Below are 21,055 nucleotides of genomic sequence, written 5' to 3'. Positions count from 1 at the left end.
ACTTCTCTGAAATGCCTAAGACAGCCCGGGCTGGGCTTCATTAGTGTACTAAGAGGGCTGGATGTGAAGTTTAAAGGGTCAGAAGAGTGCAATTTTTTAAGAGTAATTTTCAAAGCCTTGGAGCCTCACAACCAGAGATGAATGGGTTCATGGGGCAGGGTGAGAAGCCAAGTGTGAAGAGCTGAGCCTGGGGGCAGCGGGAGTGGGGATGGGGGGCACGTTAGCCAGAGCTCAGCAGAGGGGGTGGGATCCCCAGGCGACCCCCCACCAGTGTCAGTGGGGGTTCAGCAGGGGAAACCAAAATGCAGAGACAATGACCACCACCATCGTCATCATCACCAGCAGCGAGCTCCTCTTCTTGAACACCTACTGTGTGCCCGCTTTCAGACTCCACTCCTCACACATTTTGGCTCATTAGAGTCCGCAGCCCCCTACGGAGGACACTGTTACCAGCTGCAGTTTTCCAAAGAGGAACCAGGCATGGAAAGGTCAAGCAACTTCCCTAAGGTCCCACTGAAGAAATGGTAGGTTAAAAAACAAAACAAAAAAAAACCTTAATAATTATGATGATGATGATATTTATTGAGCACTAATAATGTAGCAGGTGCAGTTTATGTGCATTAGCTCATTTAAACCACAGCAAATGCTAGTGAGGTAAATCCTATTAACCTGACTTCACAGAGGGGCAAACAAGAGAGGCTTCTAAAAAAGATGCCATGAGGGGATGCCTGGGTGGCTCAATGGTTGAGCATCTGCCTTCGGCTTAGGGCGTGATCCTGGGGTCCTGGGATCGAGTCTTACATTGGGCTCTCTGCAGGGAGCCTGCTTCTCCCTCTGTCTGTGTCTCTGCCTCTCGCTGTGTCTCTCATGAATAAATAAAATCTAAAAAAAAAAAAAAAAAAAAAAAAGTTTAAAAATTAAATAAAAAATCAAATTAAATTAAAAGCTGCCAAAGGTCATATAACTAGTAAGGACCTCTGACTTGAACCCAGGTAAGTGAGACCCACACCCAAGCTCTCTATCTTTTCTCTCTCCACAAACTACCGGCCTGCTACCTTGCTGCAGAGGACTTTCACAACACTGGCATACAAGGTATGACAAGACAGCATCGCTCCCACTGGCCCTGAAAGCCTAGCGACCAGGCACCTGTCTGGGTCCTGCATCATCAGGGCCCCAACAGCCCAGTTGGAGAGAGAGCTCTGTGGCCTGAGGAAATCCCAGAAGACTCCTTGAAGGAAGGAGGTAAGAGGCTGGGGAATAATGGGCTGAGACATGGAAGGCCGTAGAAGGGGGAAGAGTGAGGCGCTTAAGTGGGAAAGGACAAGTATACTCAGAAGCACAAGGCTGGAGACATCAGGAGGCAGATGGGGAATCAGAAGGATGGGGACAGAGGTCTGGTCTGGGGACAGACATCTGGGGTCGGAGAACTGTAGGCATCTCTCGGCCAAGTCCACTGTGTCTGCCTCCCCTACAGTGCACAGACCTAAAGAAAGTATCCCCGCTCTTATTCCAGGCCCACTCTTGCCTTGTACACCAAGGCCCACCTCCCTGGCCCCAGCAGAGACGTGCGTCCTGTCGGCATCCCCTCTACCTAGGGACTAGTAACTCCCATCTGCATCATTCACACCAGCAGACAAATTTGCTGTAATATCTCCCATATCCAGAAACCCCTACATTGACACCCCCCCCATCTCCCTCAAGCTGCCACCCCATGTCTCTGCTTCCTACTTTGGCAAAACACCTGGAGAGTTACATGGGCCCCGTGCGTGGACAGATCTGCACGCCTTCACCCACGGCACCCAGTTGGCCCTGCCCAGGCAGGCTTCACCACTGCCTCCCCGCCAAGCCCTTCCCTCCTCCTGCTTGCAGGATGCTCACGCCCCCAGCCATGCCTTCCCCGCACCCTCACTGGCTGGCTTCCCCATACATAAAGGCCGCACAGCCCAAGAGCTCACTCTACAAGCCCTCCTCTGTCCTCTCCAGGGCCCACCGCCTCTTCCCACTCCGTGGCTGTCAAATGCCACCACCACACCAGTGACATCAAGTGTTGAGACCCAGGTCTACTCTCCTTGCAGCTCTCTGCGCATGACAGCCTCCTTCACGTCATCACTTATATGCCTGATAGGCCCCTCAAACTTAATAAGTCCCAAGTTGCACCCCTGACTGCCTCTCCCCCAAGTCTGCTCTTCTTCCTCTCCCCATCTCAGCAATGGCTGTGGGGCTGAGGAAAGAAGGGAAGTTGGGTGTGATCGTTGGCTTGGCCAACTGTGTGGGCAGAGTGCCAACTCGTCAGAAAACCCTAGTGACTCTACCTCCAAAACACATGTGGATCCACCCACTTCTCTGCCCCTCTGTGCCCTGTCAGTCTACGCCACCACCATTTTGCACCAACACTCCTTTACTAGCCTAATTGACCTCTTGTCCTCCATCTTTGCTCTCTACAACCAATCCACTGTCCATTCCATGGTCAAAGGGATCATTTTAGAACACAAATCCCATCATGCACCACTATCACCACCCCGGCTTCCCATTATATTCGGAATTATATCCAAACTCCTAGATCTTGGCCTGTATAGCCCCACACAGTCTATACTCTACCTCACCCATATCCTCATTTACCACTCTCTTCTTGATTCCTAAATCCATCTGCACTGTCCATTCTGCATCCTCAACACACCAGAACTATTGAACCCCAGGGCCTTTGCACCTGTGGTTTTATTTGCCTGCAATACATTCCCCTGATTTTCTCACAGCTGACTCCTCGTCACATGGATCTCTTCAGAGACAATGTCCCTGACCACCCAGTTTTGTTTTGTTTTTTTTTATAATTTTTATTTATTTATGATAGTCACACAGAGAGAGAGAGAGAGACAAAGACATAGGCAGAGGGAGCAGCAGGCTCCATACACTGGGAGCCCGACATGGGATTCGATCCCGGGTCTCCAGGATCGCGCCCTGGGCCAAAGGCAGGCGCTAAACCGCTGCGCCACCCAGGGATCCCCACTGACCACCCAGTTTTAAAGAGTTCTCCACATGACCCAATTTTAATGCTCTACAGTGTACTTGTCACAGCTGATAACTCTCATATTTCTTTATATCCGTGCATACTGGATGTGTCCCTCACCAGAATACGAGCTCCAAGAGGCAGGGAGCTCATCTGTCACGCTTCATGTTATATCTTCAGCATTTAACACAGTGCCCAGCACAGACGTGATGCTCAGTCACCATGATGTGAATGACTTCTTCCTCCCATCTCCTCATCCCTCCTCCTACCACCCACCCAACCTCCCCCAAGACCCTGGCCTGTCCCATGAAATCCAATATCCACAGGGTGGCAATCAATGTCCTGATTATGTCAGAGCTTAGGGTTGGTGGCAAAGGGGAGTAGGAATACCAGCCTTGGCTTGCTGGCTGGCCGCCACTCCACCCCACCCCCTACCCCACCTCCAGTGCCCAAGCTGCCATGGGCCAGGCCTGTGCTGGGCCTGGGGACCACCTACTAAGCCACAGCCTTATGCTCAGGAGTCACCTGGGCAGGGCTCATACCTTATGGCCAAGGGACTTTCACCTCTCTGAGAACATTTCTTCTGAAGACAGTAAAAATATCAGTTGAAGGGAGGATGGGGAGGGTGGGATAAATAGCACAGAGATTTTTTTAGGGTGTTTAAAGTACTCCATGTGACATGATAATGGGGGATACATGTCGCCATACACTCATCCAAACCCATACAATGTACAACACCCAGAGTGAACTTGAATGTAAACTGTGGGCTTTGGGTGATAATGACACATCACAGCAGGTTCACCAACTATAACAAAGGTCCCACTCTGGCCGGGGATGTTGATGACAGGGGAGAGACTATGCCAGGATGGGGCTGGGGTGGTGTGCGGGAACTCTCTGTATCCTCCCCTCAATCTTGATGTGTGTCTAAAACTGCTCAGAAGGGGCGCCTGGGTGGCTCAGTCAGTTAAGCATCTGCCTTCAGCTCAGGTCTGATCCCAAGATCCTGGGGTCGAACCCCACATCGGGGCTCCCTGCTCAGCGGAGAGTCTGCTTCTCCCTTTCGCTCCCTCTGCTTGTACACTCACATGCACTTGCCATCTCTCAAATAGGTAAATAAAATCTCTCAAAATAAATAAGTGAAACTGGTCAGAAAACTAAAGACTATTAAAGCAAAACAGCACCAAGCCTGGCCCCCAGGGTTCCCTTCTGGCAACACATCTGGCAAAACGTGCCTATGCCTCTTTGTGCTTACGGTCTCCCCAAGTAGCTAGTCGCAACCCTGATGCTGTGAACTCATTGCACCATACCGAGAACATTAAGGTCTACTTGATGCCTGCAGAGTATGGGCTGGAATTATGGCCACACTGACAAAGCTCTGGATGACTCAGCCCCTCACTCCACACAAAAAGTTAGGGACTGAGCCCCCTAGCCTGGGAACCTGACAGCGTGCACCTGCCACAGGAGAACATCCAGCCTCTGAATAGTCCCCCAGAGGCCACTGGCCCTTGGAGTTGCATCAATTTACGTTGGCCTGAACACCCTTTCCAGCAACCAGTGCCATCAACATCAGCCCAACCCATCCCCATGGTGCTTCTCATTTGCAAAAATGCTGACTCACACCACCCCACCACCTTCTGAGCAGCTGGATGCGGAAAGCAGAGTGGGCACCGCGGTTCTCTTTTTACCGATGGGGACACTAGGACCCAAAAACAGGCCGGACTTACCAAAGGCCACACAGAGAGAGTTAGATACAAGAAACCTGGAAATCCAAAGGCCTGGCTCCTAATTTCATTTTCTTTCAACCCCACTGCCCTGAATGGGTTGGGAAACACCACAGGAAGGATGAACTCACTACTGTCATCACTACTCCTTGGAAATCTCTGTTAGTACCAACAAAATGCAAACTTCCTATACTGGTCCAAGCCTTCACAAAATGCCTTCTTTATAACTGTTTTTAATTTCAATTTATTATCTGGGTTTCCCCATGAGCCTGTCAGGTTGGTTTTGACCTCCACATTTTATAGAGACCCAGCAAGGTCCCTGGTTCACTCAAAGTCACATGGAGCAAGGGCCATATCTCTTGACTCCCAGCCCAGCTGCTCCACTCTCTCCATCCCGCAGCCCTCAGACTAAGTGAAATTCCCACCTTGCATTCCTTACCTCTTGTTGGAGGGGTGACTCTGCCCCTGCCTCCAGACCTCCTTCTTGCTGACTACAGCCCACTATCCTTAAGGTAGCACAGTCTATGCCCGTTGACCATGGGGCCTCTAGGAGTTCCCACAAAAGTACCTGAATATACCTGCCAGACAATGCAGCCATCACATCATCCTCCAACCCCGCACAGAGCACAGCCAATGATGCCTCCCAACAGAAGGGCTGGGGTCTGCTGACCACCAAAGTCCCAAGAAGTTAGCCAGATGGCTAACAGATAAAATATACAGACCCAGCCCAGAGTTCTGGACAGGCCTGGGCTCAGCTCAGCATTATCCATCCATCTGCCATCTGTCCACAACAACTAACATCTCAACCTGCTCGTTTCTGCAGAGGCCAGTGGCCTGGAGGCTTCACCAAGCCCAAGCTTCACCCCGGGCATTTCAGCTCAAGCACTGCATGCTTATAACCCCCATTTCCAGGCCTGTCTGTGGTCATTGGTCAAGAGCAAACACTTGGGAAACCTTTGCTGGTCTCTGGGATATCCAGCACCCAAGCCCAAGCCAGGAATGAAACATGCAGACAATGGTTCAGGGGCCCATGGTCCCAGAAGTGGACCCTGGGCTGGCTGAGCCTTCCAAACAGCACTAGGCCTGGCACTGGAGGCCCTCAACAGATGGGGCTGGCTCTCAGGAGACGGCTGGAGCCGACCTTGGAGGAATGGGACAAGGCAGGGAAGGAAGAGTCCACAGATGTTTGGAAGGTGTAAACACCCAGGAAGGGCAGGATTCACCTTGCCCAGTAGCCAAGTGTTTTCAGACGTGAGGGAGAACTGGGACCATAATTCACTTTCTGTCTGTATATGAGGGGGCATGCTGGACATTAGGTCTACTCTGGCAGCACAGGGTGGACACAGGGATGGCTGTCTTCCAACACTACCCTCAAAGGACTTCCCAGGATGAGGACAGTAAAGACGTACACGGACAGAGTCTCTCTATCACCCTAGATGCTAGGCTTCTAGGAAAGAGAAGAAGAACTATCCGTTTCACCTCCCAGTAGTGGGGGTTCTAACCACAACAGCATCTGCCAGCAGAGAAGCTGCCATGACAAGCCTCCCAGAATCCCTGAGCTGCTCATATGGCTGGAAAATTGAGGCCCAGAGAGTCAGGGCCTGCTGCAGTCACACAGCGCATGGCCAGTGTAGGCCCCTGTCCCATTCCCGAGGCCTTTGCACTTGTTAGCTTTCTCTGGGTCCCCTGCTAGACGGCTCAGTCCATTATGTGATAGCTGACAAGTGGCCCCTAAGTGTCTGTGACACGAGCCCTGTGCTTCACCAACAGAGCTTTCCTGTGAAGAGGCCTTGCTCCCCTAAATACAGTCTTCTCCAGGGTTGGCAGCACAGAGCAGTGTGCGCACCCAGGGAAAGGACAGGAAAATGGGTATGAAATTACATAATAACATCTGATTCACACACAAAGGAAAGGAAAGTTCTCTCAACCGTGGAGACCCACTGGGAAAAGTCAAGGCACGATGACCAAAGGTTTGATGGGTCTTTGAAAGCTTTGTTTGGTCGAAATGTTTGCTCTTATTTTAAAAACTTCTTTGTCGCAGATAAAATTGTTCTCTAATTTGGTCATACATTTGGATTTCATTATTTTCAGAATGTATTCCAGACATCTAAAATTAAACAGATGTCATCAACCCCGTTTAGGCCTAAAACACTTGTAACCAAACAGTGACTTCAACTCCAACGCAATACCGACTTGGAACACTGCGTTTTAGTCATTAAAAGTTTTAAAACTCTGCTCCATTTTTCTCATATCCTATAATGAGATCGCTTCCCCCTCCCCCACCCCCCGCCACCCCTCCTTGAAATACGCCAATTCTTCAAGGGTCAGTGGAAAGTCAAACCGGAGAGGAAAGCAAATTTAAATATGAAAAATGGAAGAGCGGAGTATGAAATCCTTTATCCACTGAAGCCCTCACTCAGCTTCAGCGTGAACAGGGGGGAGACGAAAAGGGAGAGATCTAGAAACAGTGTGAGTGCAGGAAGGGGATTTGGCTTCTAAAGCCTGAATTGTTTTATCGTTCCTTTTCTGACAGGGATTAGATTAGCGAGAATCCTCCAAGCCTGCTCAAGGCGTCCTGGGGACAGTTAAGAAAAGACAATTCTCTCTCTCCTCCGATCCTCATCTCTGAGCTCGCCCCCAAATGAATTTGTTAAATAACCAGGTCAGAGCGAAGTGTCTGTTTGAGATGCCCAGATTCACAAGCAGGGGCATGTGGCTCCAGGGACATGCCTGAGGAGTGGGGGAGGGGAGCCTGGATCTGGGGTGTGGAGGTCACAGGTGGGGTCTAACCGTCTTGGCCACATAATGTCTTCATTACATCAATTTCTTAAGTAAACTTGAAAGAATAAACTAGAGAAGTGGATCCGAAGTACAGATACCAGAGAGGACTTTGGCCTCTCCCACAGATGTGCCTCTGACCGTCGGGGTCTGGACAGGGAGGAGGAGCCCCAGCAACCAGGCCTCTACGGACCCTAACCCCTACTCTGCAGAGCCAGGTATCTCAGCTGGGCCTGCTGCCCTGGGAGCCCAAACCCAATGCTACACTGCCCACTTGGCTCCCCACTCGAGATCTCAGCTCAAGCCCCACATGGCAGGCCCTTTCTTCCTGACCACCTAACATTGAAGGAAGGGAAGGAAAGGGAGCTCAGAGCCACATAAGCTTTTGGATGCACACAGGTAGGCAGCATGTTCTCCCCATGTCCTTTCCCACCAAATAACTCTGTCTCCAAGTCTCTGTCTGGAGGACATCAGAGTAGAAAAGTTCCTCCAAAGATGAGAGACGAGCTTTCTTCTAAAGAATGACATCTCATAGGGCACACAGCCCCAAATACTTATTCTAGAGAGAGTACTCAGGATCCAGGCCTCAGAAAGGGACATGGCTATGACCATGGACTTGCTTTGGTGGGGACTGGCAGGATCCTTTTTGAGGTCTGCTGTGTCCACCCCAGGAGGGAAGGCAGGCAGACAGGCAAAGAAATACCAGCACAGTGACCTGCATCAGAGGACAAAGTCAAGTGCCCCCTAGGAGGTGTGTAGCAAAGGTGTGCAGCAGTTTTGCTGCCTTTGAAACACATGAGTGGCCCATTTTGGCCTAGAGTTGGAAAGGCTCAGTGCGTTCCTGACATAAGAATCCACCCAAACAACCTTTCCAGAGCCAGCTGTCAGTTCACAGATGCACTTACCTCCCAAGTCTTGGGTGAGTCAGCTTCCCTGGGCCTTGCTTCTCTCGTCCACACCTCCCAGATGATTTGTGAGGATTTAGTCTCCATGACTGGCTGAGACCTGGAGAGCTTAGTGCCGGCTGGGTATCCGATGGCTCTGCTGCAGAGGACCACATTCTTGGAGCTCAGTAGTGACATCTGCCTTTGCTGTGGAGGACAGATAGAGACAGCATTTAGTTCTCCTACGTGCCAATCCAGAATCAACCCATCTTGTTTCACAGATGTGAAAACTGAGGCCCTGGGGAAATAAGGTGGACCTATACAAGAAGATTACACATTAGGACAGAAGATCAGGCATTTAAAAATCATCATACTAGATTAGAATTTGCTGAGTGGTCTATTTCAATCCTCAGGGTTCCCTGGATTTGAATACTACCTTCGAATGAGCCCGTATGTCTGTAAGAGATGTATTAGGCAGAAGACGGAGCTCAGGAGCTGAAGTCATATTCCAGCTTACATGGAGACCTAGCGACAGAACCAGGATGAAAACCCAGGCCAAGCTTCCCGTGAAACCACCTGCCCTATCAAGCTGGTATCTTTCCCCATCCATACTGACAGCCCAGAGCTGCAGGGGGCATTTTATGTCTGACATGGAGTCTGGGGGGTAGTGGGAAAAGACACAGAGAATTCATTCTGACAATTTCCTTGTGGGAAGCACTAAATGCCCTTTCTATCAATGCTGAGGCTTGGAAGTAGTGCTAGCTGACTGAGAAGACACCATCATCACCAGGGCCCCTTGATGTTATTCCCACAAGGACCTTCTGGCCAGTTGATGCCACTTGTTTCTCTAATAAGTGATCAACAAAGTTCTTTCAGTACATTGAATAAACAGAAGTCACAGAAGGGACAAATTAGCTGATAATTATTTGCTATACCAAAGGATTGTGTTTTCTTTACCACAGGGTTCCTATAAACAACAAGAGCCCTTCTACTAGCGTTTGAGTATGATCCCATTCACAAAAACTGTACATGAATGGCACAGCAGCCACACAGAAGCATAAAGCTACTGTAACCCAAGACTTGACAACTGCCCCGCATAAAGCACCAGATGAATGGCTCGAGTCTGGTCTAAACCCCAAACCTACCCCAAAGAGAACCCAGCTTATGAAAGGACCATGACCACAGAAAGGATGCTAAGAAAATTAGGCATGGGGAGTAGGGGGGTTATCAAGACAGCTGTCAATCAAACAGCCATGCTCATGAATGCCTAACTGTAAACTCAGCTAGGAACTCTGAGGGAAAGGAATTCTGGTCTAGGAGAGCTTTTCCTAAAGGCATGGGAGCTAGCCCAACAGCCAGGGAGGGCTTTGCCAGAAGTCACTACTGACGTGACATCTAACATGACAGTTAACCAGGCAGACTCAGGCAGAGCACAAGGTAGTCCAGGAAGAGGGGAGACCACATGTCAGGGCCCTGGGATAAGAAAGAACATGGCATGATCTAAGGAAATGGGACAAGGTGGCCAAAGTGGCTGGAGAGCAGAGAGCAAGCGGAGCAGCATGGCCACAGGTCAGGGCTCAAAGGTCACACAGAGGAGTTGGTCTTTATACAAAAGACGATGGGATGCCATCAGAAGGCTCACACAGGTGAGTGCAAGGGTTAGTGTATGATTCTCGGAGCTGGCTCTAGGTGCTACGTGGAGAATGGACCAGGAGGGCAAGATCAAAGGGGACAGGCAGCCAGAATGCTGCTGCAGCTGCGCAGGTGAGGGGGGAAGGGCCAAGACAAGTGCCCTCGGCGGCAACTGTGAAGATGAGCAGAAGTGATGGATGGCGGGCATCAAGGGCAGTGAGACAACCAATCAACAAGCCTTAGGGCTGGATCCCCCCAGGGGGCTAGAGACAGGGTGTGCCAAGACACCTCCCAGGGATCCAGCTGTGTGAATGGACAGAGATACGTTCCCTGACATGGACCCTGGAGGAAGTGCAAGGTGGGTGTGCTGGGGTGGCACGATCAGAGTACATCTTGGATCCCTGTGAGCGAGCCTCATGCAGAGAGGGAGCTCGCAGCTGAGTTACACAGGTCCCAAGGGAAGACGTGAGCACTACAGCAGTATGGTCTCCTCCAAGGGCTGGGAAAGGACAAGGCCCGGGATGTTACGCCTCTCTCCTCAGCCCTTTTCGTGGCCTCCTAGATCTCCTCACACATTGATTTCCCAGGGAGATTGCAACCTAGAGCTGCTGGCCACGGAAGTCCGACATCTTGCATGAGCAAAATCTCTGTCTTTTTCCCCTAAGGAAACAGCAAGAGAAAATAAGCTTCGAATCTGGTGAGGGGGATTAAGTGTAGACGCACAGGAGGACTTCCTGGCTCTGAGGGTTTGATGCTGGAATGCATTAGTAAGCAGGAGTCTGGGCTCTCCCTCCCCTGAGGTCCCGGAGATTGGCAGGGGTGGGGGGCAGTGGTATTGGGTGCTGTTTTATGGGGATGCCTGGAAGGCAGGCCAGACAAGAAGCAGGGATTGGACTCAATTGACCACTGAAGCTCCCTGGGCCCAGGTGACTAAGCCCCAGCTACAGGAACCCCACGCCCCCCAGTTACAATTGCTCCAGTCACCAAGAACCCCTCCTGTGCCAGCACAGAGCTGGAGAGCAGTAGCCCCTTGTGAAGGGGAGGCTCAGAGAGGTTAGGTAACCTGAAGAACACAGGTAACACAGGGAGAAGAGTGCTCTGCTGGGATTTCAACCATCGACCAACACCAAAGCCCATACTTTTCTCTCCCTCACCTCTTACCCTATCCCTACTCCTTTTTTGTTTTCCTCAAGTACAGTTGACACACAACACTGTATCTGTTTCAGATGAATCACAACATCCTGATGGGACATTTATATACATTACTCAGGGCTCAGCAGTGATCATCCATCACTACACAAAGTTAACATTACTGACTATACTCCCTCTGCTGTGCTTTACATCCCCATGATTTATTTATCTTATAAGTCTGTACCCCTTGGTCCCCTTCACCTATTTCGCCCATTGCCCCCACCCTCGCCCCTCTCTTATGCCCTTAATTCCATCTGAGAACAGCTGGTGTCAGAGTGTTCTTGGAAACGTTAGTGACACAGGCTCCAGGCAGGGTACAGACCATGCATAACAGCATTTCAGTACCAATTATAGTATAAATACACAAATATAAGTTGTAACAAATATATTAGACAACTGTCTAGAGAAGGAAATTTTGTGGCTTTCTCAGAGGAAAAAAAAATGGGGGAAAAACATTGTAAGAAACAGAGCTGTGTAGAAACAGACAAAGGATAAAGCATTGTACCTCTTTTAAAGAAAACACATTTCAATGTTTGCCCAAGCACTGCAGTCATTTGCACCCAGCATTATGGGAGGGTTGCTAACACCTCCACCCTCATAAAAAAAGAAATTTATACTGATTTGTAAAAACTTACATATGTTTGTGATCTGGCATATGATACATATGTAACTTCCCTGTTTGTCTTTCTACTTTAGGTTCCTTTCTAGAAATTCAACTTTAGTAACCTAGTTTACAGAGTTGCTTAAACCCACAATTTAAAGCAAAAATCAAAGGATCGAAGATATGCCTTTGCTGGACTTTACATTCTGCATTCCATGGCTGACCATGTTACCCTGTCTGGGGAGCGACAGGAGACAGGCCCTCCGAAGGGAAGCAGGTCTGCCCTGGGCTCTGGGGCTCACCCAGAGTGGTAGCTGGTGAGGGTGAGCCCTCCCAGAGCGCCAGAGTTCATGGGGCCTTTGCCTCAGCCAGCACCCGCTGCCCTGCGTCCAGGGTCCACAGCTGGCGCCGCTGGACCTGTGCTTCCAGAGCCCCGAGCCTTAGGGGGCAGCCAAAGGAGAGAGCCGCACAGGAACCCAGCAATACCCTTCTTGGGATCACACCCCCTCAAGAGGCAGCTTCCACTCTTATTCCAGGCCTTTCCCTATCACACAGATACACACAGCCACATGTGCCCACCTCGAGGCTCCAAAACAGCAATTGGCCAAAATGAGCCCATGCCACCCAAAACCCGCTCACAGGCCACATAATGTGGGGCAGGGATCAGAGCAGCCCAGCTTTCCCTGCAAGAGCTGAGCGCCAACGGCATGCCCTTGAAACACATGTTTTTTGCCCTTCACCCTCCACTGTAACAGGCACCAGGAAAACACTGAGCAGTATGTAGCCATGTACCCAAATAGATGCAGAGGGGCCAGCACAGGGGCATCCTTGCACTGCACCCCATCCTTCCCTCCACGTCACACCCAAGACTCCAGGTGGCTGCTGTAGGGAGACAAGATGATCTAAGACAGCAGCAGGGACTGGCTCAGCTGGAGCCCCTGTCTATGCAGGGACTTTGGAGCTTATAGTCAGAGAAGGTCTGTGCCCTGTGAGTCTGGGGCCCCCAGAAAGAGACTCGCTCAGGCCAGGTCCAGGAGACTGGTCATTTCACTTCTCCATGAACAAAACATCTGTTCCTTCCTGGAGACAGGGCCTCCTCAGCCCCCTTTGGACTCTGCAGCTCTGGTATCTCCCCCTCCCCACTCTGCACAGCTATGCAAACAAAGGCATCTTTGCGGGACGAATGGCGAATGGCGCTCATATTTAATAACCCTCAAATCTGACTCCACATGTGGCTATTGTTAGGTAGATTTAGCCAGCAATTATGGAGGTACCTCCTTCCTCCTCAGCAACAATCTAGGCCCTTAATCCAGCTAAGACCCAGAGACTTTAGGGTTGAGCTCACTGAGATGAAGGTACCAGCTCAAGCTGGCCTGCTCCAGGCTGGGGGAGCTGGAATGCAGACAATGGCTCTCCAAAATGTACTCCTTCTTGCCAGCAAGAAAATAAAGGGGTGGGGGGCATGGGGCAGGCAAAGAAGGGACTCTCCGGCTGAAGTCCCCATGATAACTTGACTTTCAGAGAATTCGCATGGAAAGCTGGCACAAACGGTTGGATTAAGAATTGAAGAAGAAAGCCAACAGGCCCCATGGAAGCCCCAAGCATGGCTGAGGCTGGGGAGGGCCCCGGCTCCTCCTGAAAAACTGTAGCCCTGGCCCCTTCTCTAACAGGAGCCAATCCTAATGCCTCAGCTCCACAGGTAAGCTGCCTACCATATGACCAGGGGAGAAGATAAGTTTCCATTGGGAAACAATGCTGGGAAGATAGGACGGGATTGTAGGAAGAAGCTTAACACTGTGCCTCAAGCATGCCAAGTGCATCTCCACCCCCAGAACCTTTGCCCCTGCTATACTCCCCCACCCCCGACTGCCCTACTGCCAGGCCTGCCCTGCCTCCTCTCCACTGTCAGGCTCCCTCCCTAGATGGCCCAGCTTTGAGCTTTCCACTGCTTCCCCAGAGCTCAGTCTCCCATGACAGCACCCATGCTGTCTGTACAGGTTTCTGGGGCTCAGAGCAAAGCCCATTTGTCTTCAGGGGCATCAGAAGAGGCAGAGAAATTGGAAGGCTGTGACTTCTCTCTGCTAGCCTGGGCTGCCTTCATCAGGCCAGCCTCCACTTTATAAAGGAAGTTCTTGGGGTTCCAGGGTGACTCAGCTGGTCAAGCATCTGCCTTCAGCTCAGCTCATGATCCCATGGTCCTGGGATGGAGTCCCACATTGGGCTCCCTGCTCAGCGGGGAACCTGCTTCTCTCTCTCCCTCTGCTCCTCCCCCCACCCCCACATCATACCTACCCCCCCTAAAATAAATAAAATCTTTAAAAAGGAAGCCCTTTCTCACTGTGCCAAGGTCAGAGGATGGAGTGAGCTCAAGGGACCGGGAAGTTGCATGGCCTGGGCTGGGAGGCCCCTTGCTATAGGTCCTGCAGGGCACTAAGTAGAGGCTACTCGAATGAGTCTGCAGCTGCTCTGAGCCCTGCAGGACAACTAGGGTCTAATGGTTCAGCACCTGCGTGGCTCCCCAGCATTTCGAGCCTGGATTTTCCATCCAAGTTTTCTAAGTAGTATTTGGTTCTGTTTTATCACAAAACAATAACAAAAACCAGTTAGTGTCAACTGTCATCTTGGCTAAAGGTCCCAATTTTGTTCTAATTTTTTTTTTTATTTATTTATGATAGGCACACAGTGAGAGAGAGAGAGAGGCAGAGACATAGGCAGAGGGAGAAGCAGGCTCCATGCACCGGAAGCCCGATGTGGGATTCGATCCCGGGTCTCCAGGATCGCGCCCTGGGCCAAAGGCAGGCGCCAAACCGCTGCGCCACCCAGGGATCCCCCAATTTTGTTCTAAAGAGGTACAGGGCCAGGAGGCAGCACTGACTGGGTGTCTCACCCCTGCCAGGAAGAAACCATGTCAGAGCTCACACACACCTTCACATAGACTCTAAGAACAGTGGCTTTGCAAAGCACGGACCTGGATTCCAATTCCAGCTTCACCACATAGGGCTTGTGTGACCCTGGGCCAGTTACTGCATCCCCTAATCCTTAATTTCCTTATCCACAATGTGACAATTACATTCATACCAAGTTTAGGGGGTCATCATGATGAGTGAACACGACGAGCTCTATGCAGTCATTCTCCAAGTGTAGACCCGGGACCTGCAGCATCGAGCGTCACCTGAGGATGTGGTAGAAATGCAGATTCTCAGGCCCCATCCCAAACCTACCGAATGGGATCCTCCAGAAGCAGAACTCAGCCATCTGTGTTTGCTCCCCTTTCCAAGTGGTTGTGATGCACACACTAGTTTAAGAATCACCCACTGATGCAGGAAAGCTGCTTAAGCATCAGCACCTGGCGAGCAATTTCCTGTCCAGCTCTCTCCCTTCTCCCCTAATGACCCAAGGCCCAGAGAGGTCAAGCCAACTGCCCAAAGTCAAACAGTTAGAAGCCAGGCACCATGGCTCTGGAGGCCACAGCCCTCCCACTGCACCCTACTGTCTCCCACTGAAAGCGCACACCCAGAAATGAAGGTAGGATTGGAGCGATCTCCACGGGGCCAACCAGAGGCTAGGAGCCATAAATGCTTCCCACAAACCTGCAAGGATAGCAAAGAGAATAAGAAATGAAATGATCCCTTCTAAAATATGAGGGTGCAGAGCCTCTCCAGCCAGAGATGCCTCCCTTCCTCAGGAATAAAGGACATGGGATACACATACCGAGGGTTCACCTGGATGTGGCTGCCGGCCGCTCCCTAGGGAACAGCCAGCCACGCTCACGGCACCAACAGCAGCTATCTGAGCTGTGCACATAAAGGCATCAATTTAAGTACTTCTCAAACGTGAAATTGAAAACATAATTACCAGTGAGCCCAGAAGCTTGGTCATGTCCTCTCCGGGACTCCATTTCTCTAGCCACACAGAGACTTCTCGGTGCCAGGTGCCCAGTGCGTTACAGCTTTGGGAAGGGCTGCTTTGTCTCCTTCACCTGCAGGTTGGGCTGAGGCCCCCATACTTTTCATGCCTTAATGCAGACCTCCTCCCCACCCCCCTGCCCCTGCCAAGGACAGGGTCCTTATGGCTTCCACTCCCCGGAGTCTGGGTGTCCCATGCACCAACCGTATGCAAAGCACTAACCACATCTCCAGCAAGAACCCAAACAAGCCCAAGGCTCAGGCTGACAGGTGGAATGGGGTTTGGTGGAGAGGAGTGGTGCTTTCTGGGAAAGCATCTCACAGAGAATTCACAGAAGGCATGGGCATGACTGCTGCTCCGCTACCAGGTCGCACCACGTTACCTAAAGGTAAAGAGCCCTGTGGGTTTCTCTTTGCCTCCAGGAGATGGATCCCAACTAAGTTTACTCTGCCTCAACACTCAACGCAATGCCTGGCAAACGCTAGGCTCCCAATAAATGCTTATAACAAAGGTACCAGATATTCATAAAGCAACATTCTCGGTACACCACATCCTCAACTCCTGTTAAATATCCTTGCTTCAATTGAACCCATGAAGCTCCTCTCCTCACCAGCCTGCCTCAGGACTGGCCACCCCACATGAACGGGCTCAGCTTGCCTTTACTCACTACACTGCCAGCCACACTGATGGTTTTCATGCGACAAGAGAGCCAAGCTCTACACTACCTCAGGGCCTTTGCATATGCTGTTCTTTCACTCTCTTGTGTTTTGTCTGACTGTGCTCCCCCTCCAGTGAAATGTCAGGTCCAGTGAATCAGGACCACTGCTGTTCTGCTTACCCCTGTGTTCCTGGGACCCAGCACACTGCAGATACAAATTAAATCTTTTTAGAAGTGGTGGCTGAATGAGTAAATGAGTTCACAGAGAAAAAGACAGAAAAGCAATGTTAATAATAATCCGAAATGAATGAGGAGAGTGACAGCATTCCATGATTGTGAGAGGGGTGGGGTGCAGGCAGGACAGGTCCCTGCCTCCCTCCAGGAGCCTGGCTGAGGGCTGACAAGACTATCATGGGGGCTTTGCACATATGGCAGACAGAGAATGGCCCTGGAGGGTCTGCCAGACTGATGACCACATTCTGCCTTGCTCGTCACCAGCTACTCCCCAGTGAGGGCATTCACACAGCCAGTGGGCCAAGGCCATCATGTGCAGCCTGGAGGCTAAGCCCTAAGGAGGGAGACCTTCTCCTTCCCAGACAACCTGTCCCTTCTCAAAGTCTGCTGTAAGTCAAGGTTAGCGGCAGGGGATGCAACGGGCATCAATAAGAAGGAAGGAGCCCTTGGCACTACTAGGTTGGCTCCACCAAACAGGCCCTCAGCAGGAGCCTGGTCTTGTGTGTTCCTACTGAAAAATAACAAACAAAAATACAGCTCAGCTCACAGGGCTGAATTGAGCTCCACAGGTTGAGCTCTATAGGTACAGGGCACTTAGAGAGAACACAAGACCCTCCACCTCACCCGCAAGCATAGATCCCAGCCAGTGCTTCCAGTTTGTGCATTTCTCTAGGCAGATGTGTGCCAGACTGGGCTGGACTATCACAGTAACATTTGCCTTTCATGGGAGTCTGAACTTCTCCTTCCCAGACTTAGAGTTGAAACAAGCCATGATGGATGTTCATGCTAAGAGGAAGACTAACAGCTGGTCATCATTTATTTATGCAAAGAACCTCATGCAGGGAGCGTCTTCCATACACCACGCTGCCAACTAAAACCCATTCTGCTACCACGCAGAGGCCTGCTGCATGCGGCTTCCCATGAAACTAGAACCATTGCCTCCAGAGCTTCGCACGCCGCGAATGCCATACTGAGGAGGGGAGGAGGAGGAGAGGCTCTCCCTGGCCCTCTCTCTGTCCTTACTCCCGCTGGGGCCTTAAGCCAGGGTATTTATAAGCAGCTCTGACTGCTTGCAGCCAGTGAGGTCCATTAGTAGGATGTAAATAGCTCTCTGCTCTTCAAAGGCTGGTTGAGCCATTCTGTGAGGTCTGAGTCAACCCTGCCAGAGTCTCGCTTTTCAAGCCTTATTCATCTTCCTGATAACTTCCATAAAGGGCCAACCCGCCTTTTTGGTATGCTGGGCCTGCCAACAGTGCCCCAGGGAGGTTTTTACAAGAAATTGGATTTGCTGGGCTCCTACTGTGTGCACAGCTCCATCCCAGTCACTCTGGGGAGAGGAAAAAAAAAGAAACACGGTCACTAGTTCCAAGGAACAAGGCACACAGGCATAGGAACTACTATAGGTCAAAGCACAAACAACCCTGAGAAATCAAACTGAGAGTGCCCTCAGGCATGGCAGGGTGTCCACACACGTAGCCCTTGCTGTCGGAGAGACTGGGCTTTGAATCCACTTCTAAGAGCTGTTCAGTCTTCCAAGAGTCCAAAATCCCATAGCAAATTAGCCTCGTGGAGAAGACTACCCAAAAACACAGAGCCAGACAGGCCTTGGTCTAAGGAAGCTCTGTCACTCAGGGAAACTGAGTCTGAGCCACAGCTCAGGACAAGAGGGTCAGGACAAAAGGTGAGGGGTGTAGGGAGACAGCAGCTTATTGGCAGCAATGCCCTGTCCTAACTACAAGGGGGTGCCCGGAGGAGAAAAGCTTAAGCCTTGTACTATGACAGGTGACTGTCCCTGGCTTCTGTCTCAAGCACTTTCCCACCTTTCATTTCAGGACACTCTCACAGCTACCCTGTGGGGCATGTGAAAGGGTAGGAGTGTCATCTGCAGTTTGCAAAGAAAAATATTGAGGATCAGAGAGGCTAAGTGATTATCCAACATCACACAGCAAGGCACAGGCAAACCTAGAACTCAAACCTATCTTCCAATGCCTGATTCTATCCTCATGGCCTTCCTGATTCTGTCCTCATGGACTTCTTTCCCCACATCTGCCAAAAACCAGGACGTTCAGATGGCTAAATATGTTCTTCAACCCAGAAAAACTTTCAACCGAGCATGAGACCCCCGTGGGAGCAAATGACATATTGCATATGGCAACTTCCCAGATGTTGCCAAGATGGCAAGAGAATTTCCAGGATGAAGGCAACATTTTTAAGATGGAAGCAACTTAAGTTTCGTCAAGAGGGAATGGCAAGATAAACTATAATATGCTCACACTGTGGCATACCATTAGCCACAAGAGAAGCATGAGGTTGATCTTGAGGTCCTGGCATGGAAAGAACACCAGGACGCTGATGGGTGAAAACCATGAGCTGCTGAGTGAGGCATGATATATGATCCCATGCATATTTTTAAAAAAGCGTTGAAAACAAAACCACATATTGTCTCTGGATTCATAAACACATATGCAAATGTATCAGAAGACATCTGGCAAGATCCACACTCTATCAATTATCTCCCACATACCCATTGCAGATCTACTCTCTACCATGTTCTGTGCCCCGGGAGGCCAGCTGTATGGATGGCATTACTGATTTGCCATGCCTCCCAGCCAATGGCGAGCACCAGCAGGAGATGATAGGAATGGAAGAGGACAACACTAAACCATGAATTCTTCTAGCTCTCACCTATGAAATCTCCAAAAACTGTCCATATCCCTCAACCATAGATCATAGCTTTTTTCAGGGTGTACCACTCTCTTCTCCCAGGTTCCGGGGCCTAAATTTGAGAAACGCCTCTTGCTATAGCGAGCCCTGGGGTGTCGTACTATGTTTTGTGGGTTCCCCATAACCTACATATTGTTCCTCTATTAAAGCCTCCTCAAATTACCCTAGTTAGAATGTTCCATCTGTTTTCTCCTAAGATAAAAGCCAAACTGGTAACAGTGGTCAGTGCGGAGGGGGGCGGGGAATAGGAAGAGAGAGGGAGAGCATCTGAGGCTTAGTGATCTACCTGGACTTTAACCTTTTCAGTAATTACATACGGTGTGCTTAGTTCTTACTGGAGGAAGTTTCAAGCATATTAAAAAATGGAGAAAATACTCTTAACAAGATTGCAGGTATCCATTACTCAGTGTCGACAGCCAGGCCATGACCAATGTGGTTTCATCTATGGCCCCAGACACTCCACACTGTGGAGTGTTTTAAAGCAAATCCAGGACATCATACCATCTGTGAAATTTTAGAAAAACTATATTTCTGTATTGCCTGAATTTTTAAAAATTAATTTAAAACAAAGGAATTCTCAAAGCTAGAATTTTGAGGGTGAGGAGACTGTCCTTGTTTTTAGTTTGGGCCCAGATCAAGGCTTTTCCCTCTGCCATTTGTCCTAGTCACATAGCTTAGAGGCTGGCCAGGTGGCTGCACTGGTCCCTTCACTGGGCTGGGGGCTTGATCAGCCCTGGATGTCCCTGCCAACCTGTCCTACATGTGGAGGATCTCGTGATTACATAGAGCTACAAGAATACTTCCCACTGAGCATGAGCTTTAGGATTTTGCTCAGATTAGTATTCTGAGTTTTTTTTTCTACTTTAACTTTTTACTGAAGTGCGACTTTATGTTTGTGAGCTTCATTCTATGTTATCACAGAGAGTTGTATACTATTCATTTTCATTGCAGCTTAGTATTCCACTGTGAAAAATGTATATATAGATACATACACACATACATACATAATACATATATATTGCAATTAATTTATCCATTCTATTCTTTTTAAAAATATTATTTTTAAAATTTATTTACTCATGAGAGACACAGAGAGAGAGGCAGAGACATAGGCAGAGGGAGAGGCAGGTTCCCTGTGGGGAGCCTGATGTGGGACTCGATCCCAGGACTCCAGGATCATGACCTGAGCCTAAGGTAGATGCTCAACCACTGAGCCACCCAGGTACCCCCTATCCATTCTTTTCTTCTTTTTTTTTAAAGACTTTATTTATTTTATTCATAGAGACACACAGAGAGAGAGAGGCAGAGACACAGGCAGAGGGAGAAGCAGGCACCATGAAGAGAGCCTGACGTGGGACTTGATCCAGGGTCTCCAGGATCACGCCCTGGGCTGCAGGCGGCGCTAAACCACTGCGCCACTGGGGCTGCCCTCCATTCTATTCTTGATGGAAATTTGGGTCATTTCCAGTTTAGAGCTATTAAAAATGTTGTTATGGGCATTCTAGCACCTTTTTAAATGTTCATATGCATTCATTTCTGTTAAGTATATAGCTAGAAGGGAAACACTGGATCATGAGGAATACATTTAACCTCGGTACATACCAACAGTTGTCCAAAGTATATGTCATTTCTAGTATTCAACATCCTTGCCTACACCTGGTTATCTCTCGAGTTTGGTTTTTTTTTTTTTTTTTTCCTTAAACAATCGAGTTTGTTTTTGTT

The 21,055-nt window shown here is 49.9% G+C and overlaps 1 long non-coding RNA gene across 4 annotated transcripts in view; it reads right to left on the bottom strand.

Annotated features, from left to right (window-relative positions):
* The window catches only part of LOC119876800, a 300,097-nt gene that overhangs the window by 113,512 nt on the left and 165,530 nt on the right, over positions 1-21,055 (bottom strand). For all 4 annotated transcript variants that reach the window (XR_005366697.1, XR_005366695.1, XR_005366696.1 and 1 more), the window contains one exon: positions 8,409-8,594. This is a non-coding gene — a long non-coding RNA (uncharacterized LOC119876800). The remainder of the gene's footprint in view (positions 1-8,408; positions 8,595-21,055) is intronic.

Source organism: Canis lupus, chromosome 11 (assembly GCF_011100685.1).
Source record: "Canis lupus familiaris isolate Mischka breed German Shepherd chromosome 11, alternate assembly UU_Cfam_GSD_1.0, whole genome shotgun sequence".
Taxonomy (NCBI): Eukaryota; Metazoa; Chordata; class Mammalia; order Carnivora; family Canidae; genus Canis; species Canis lupus.
Note: the sequence above shows the minus strand (reverse complement) of the source record. Positions and strands in the feature narration are given on the sequence as shown.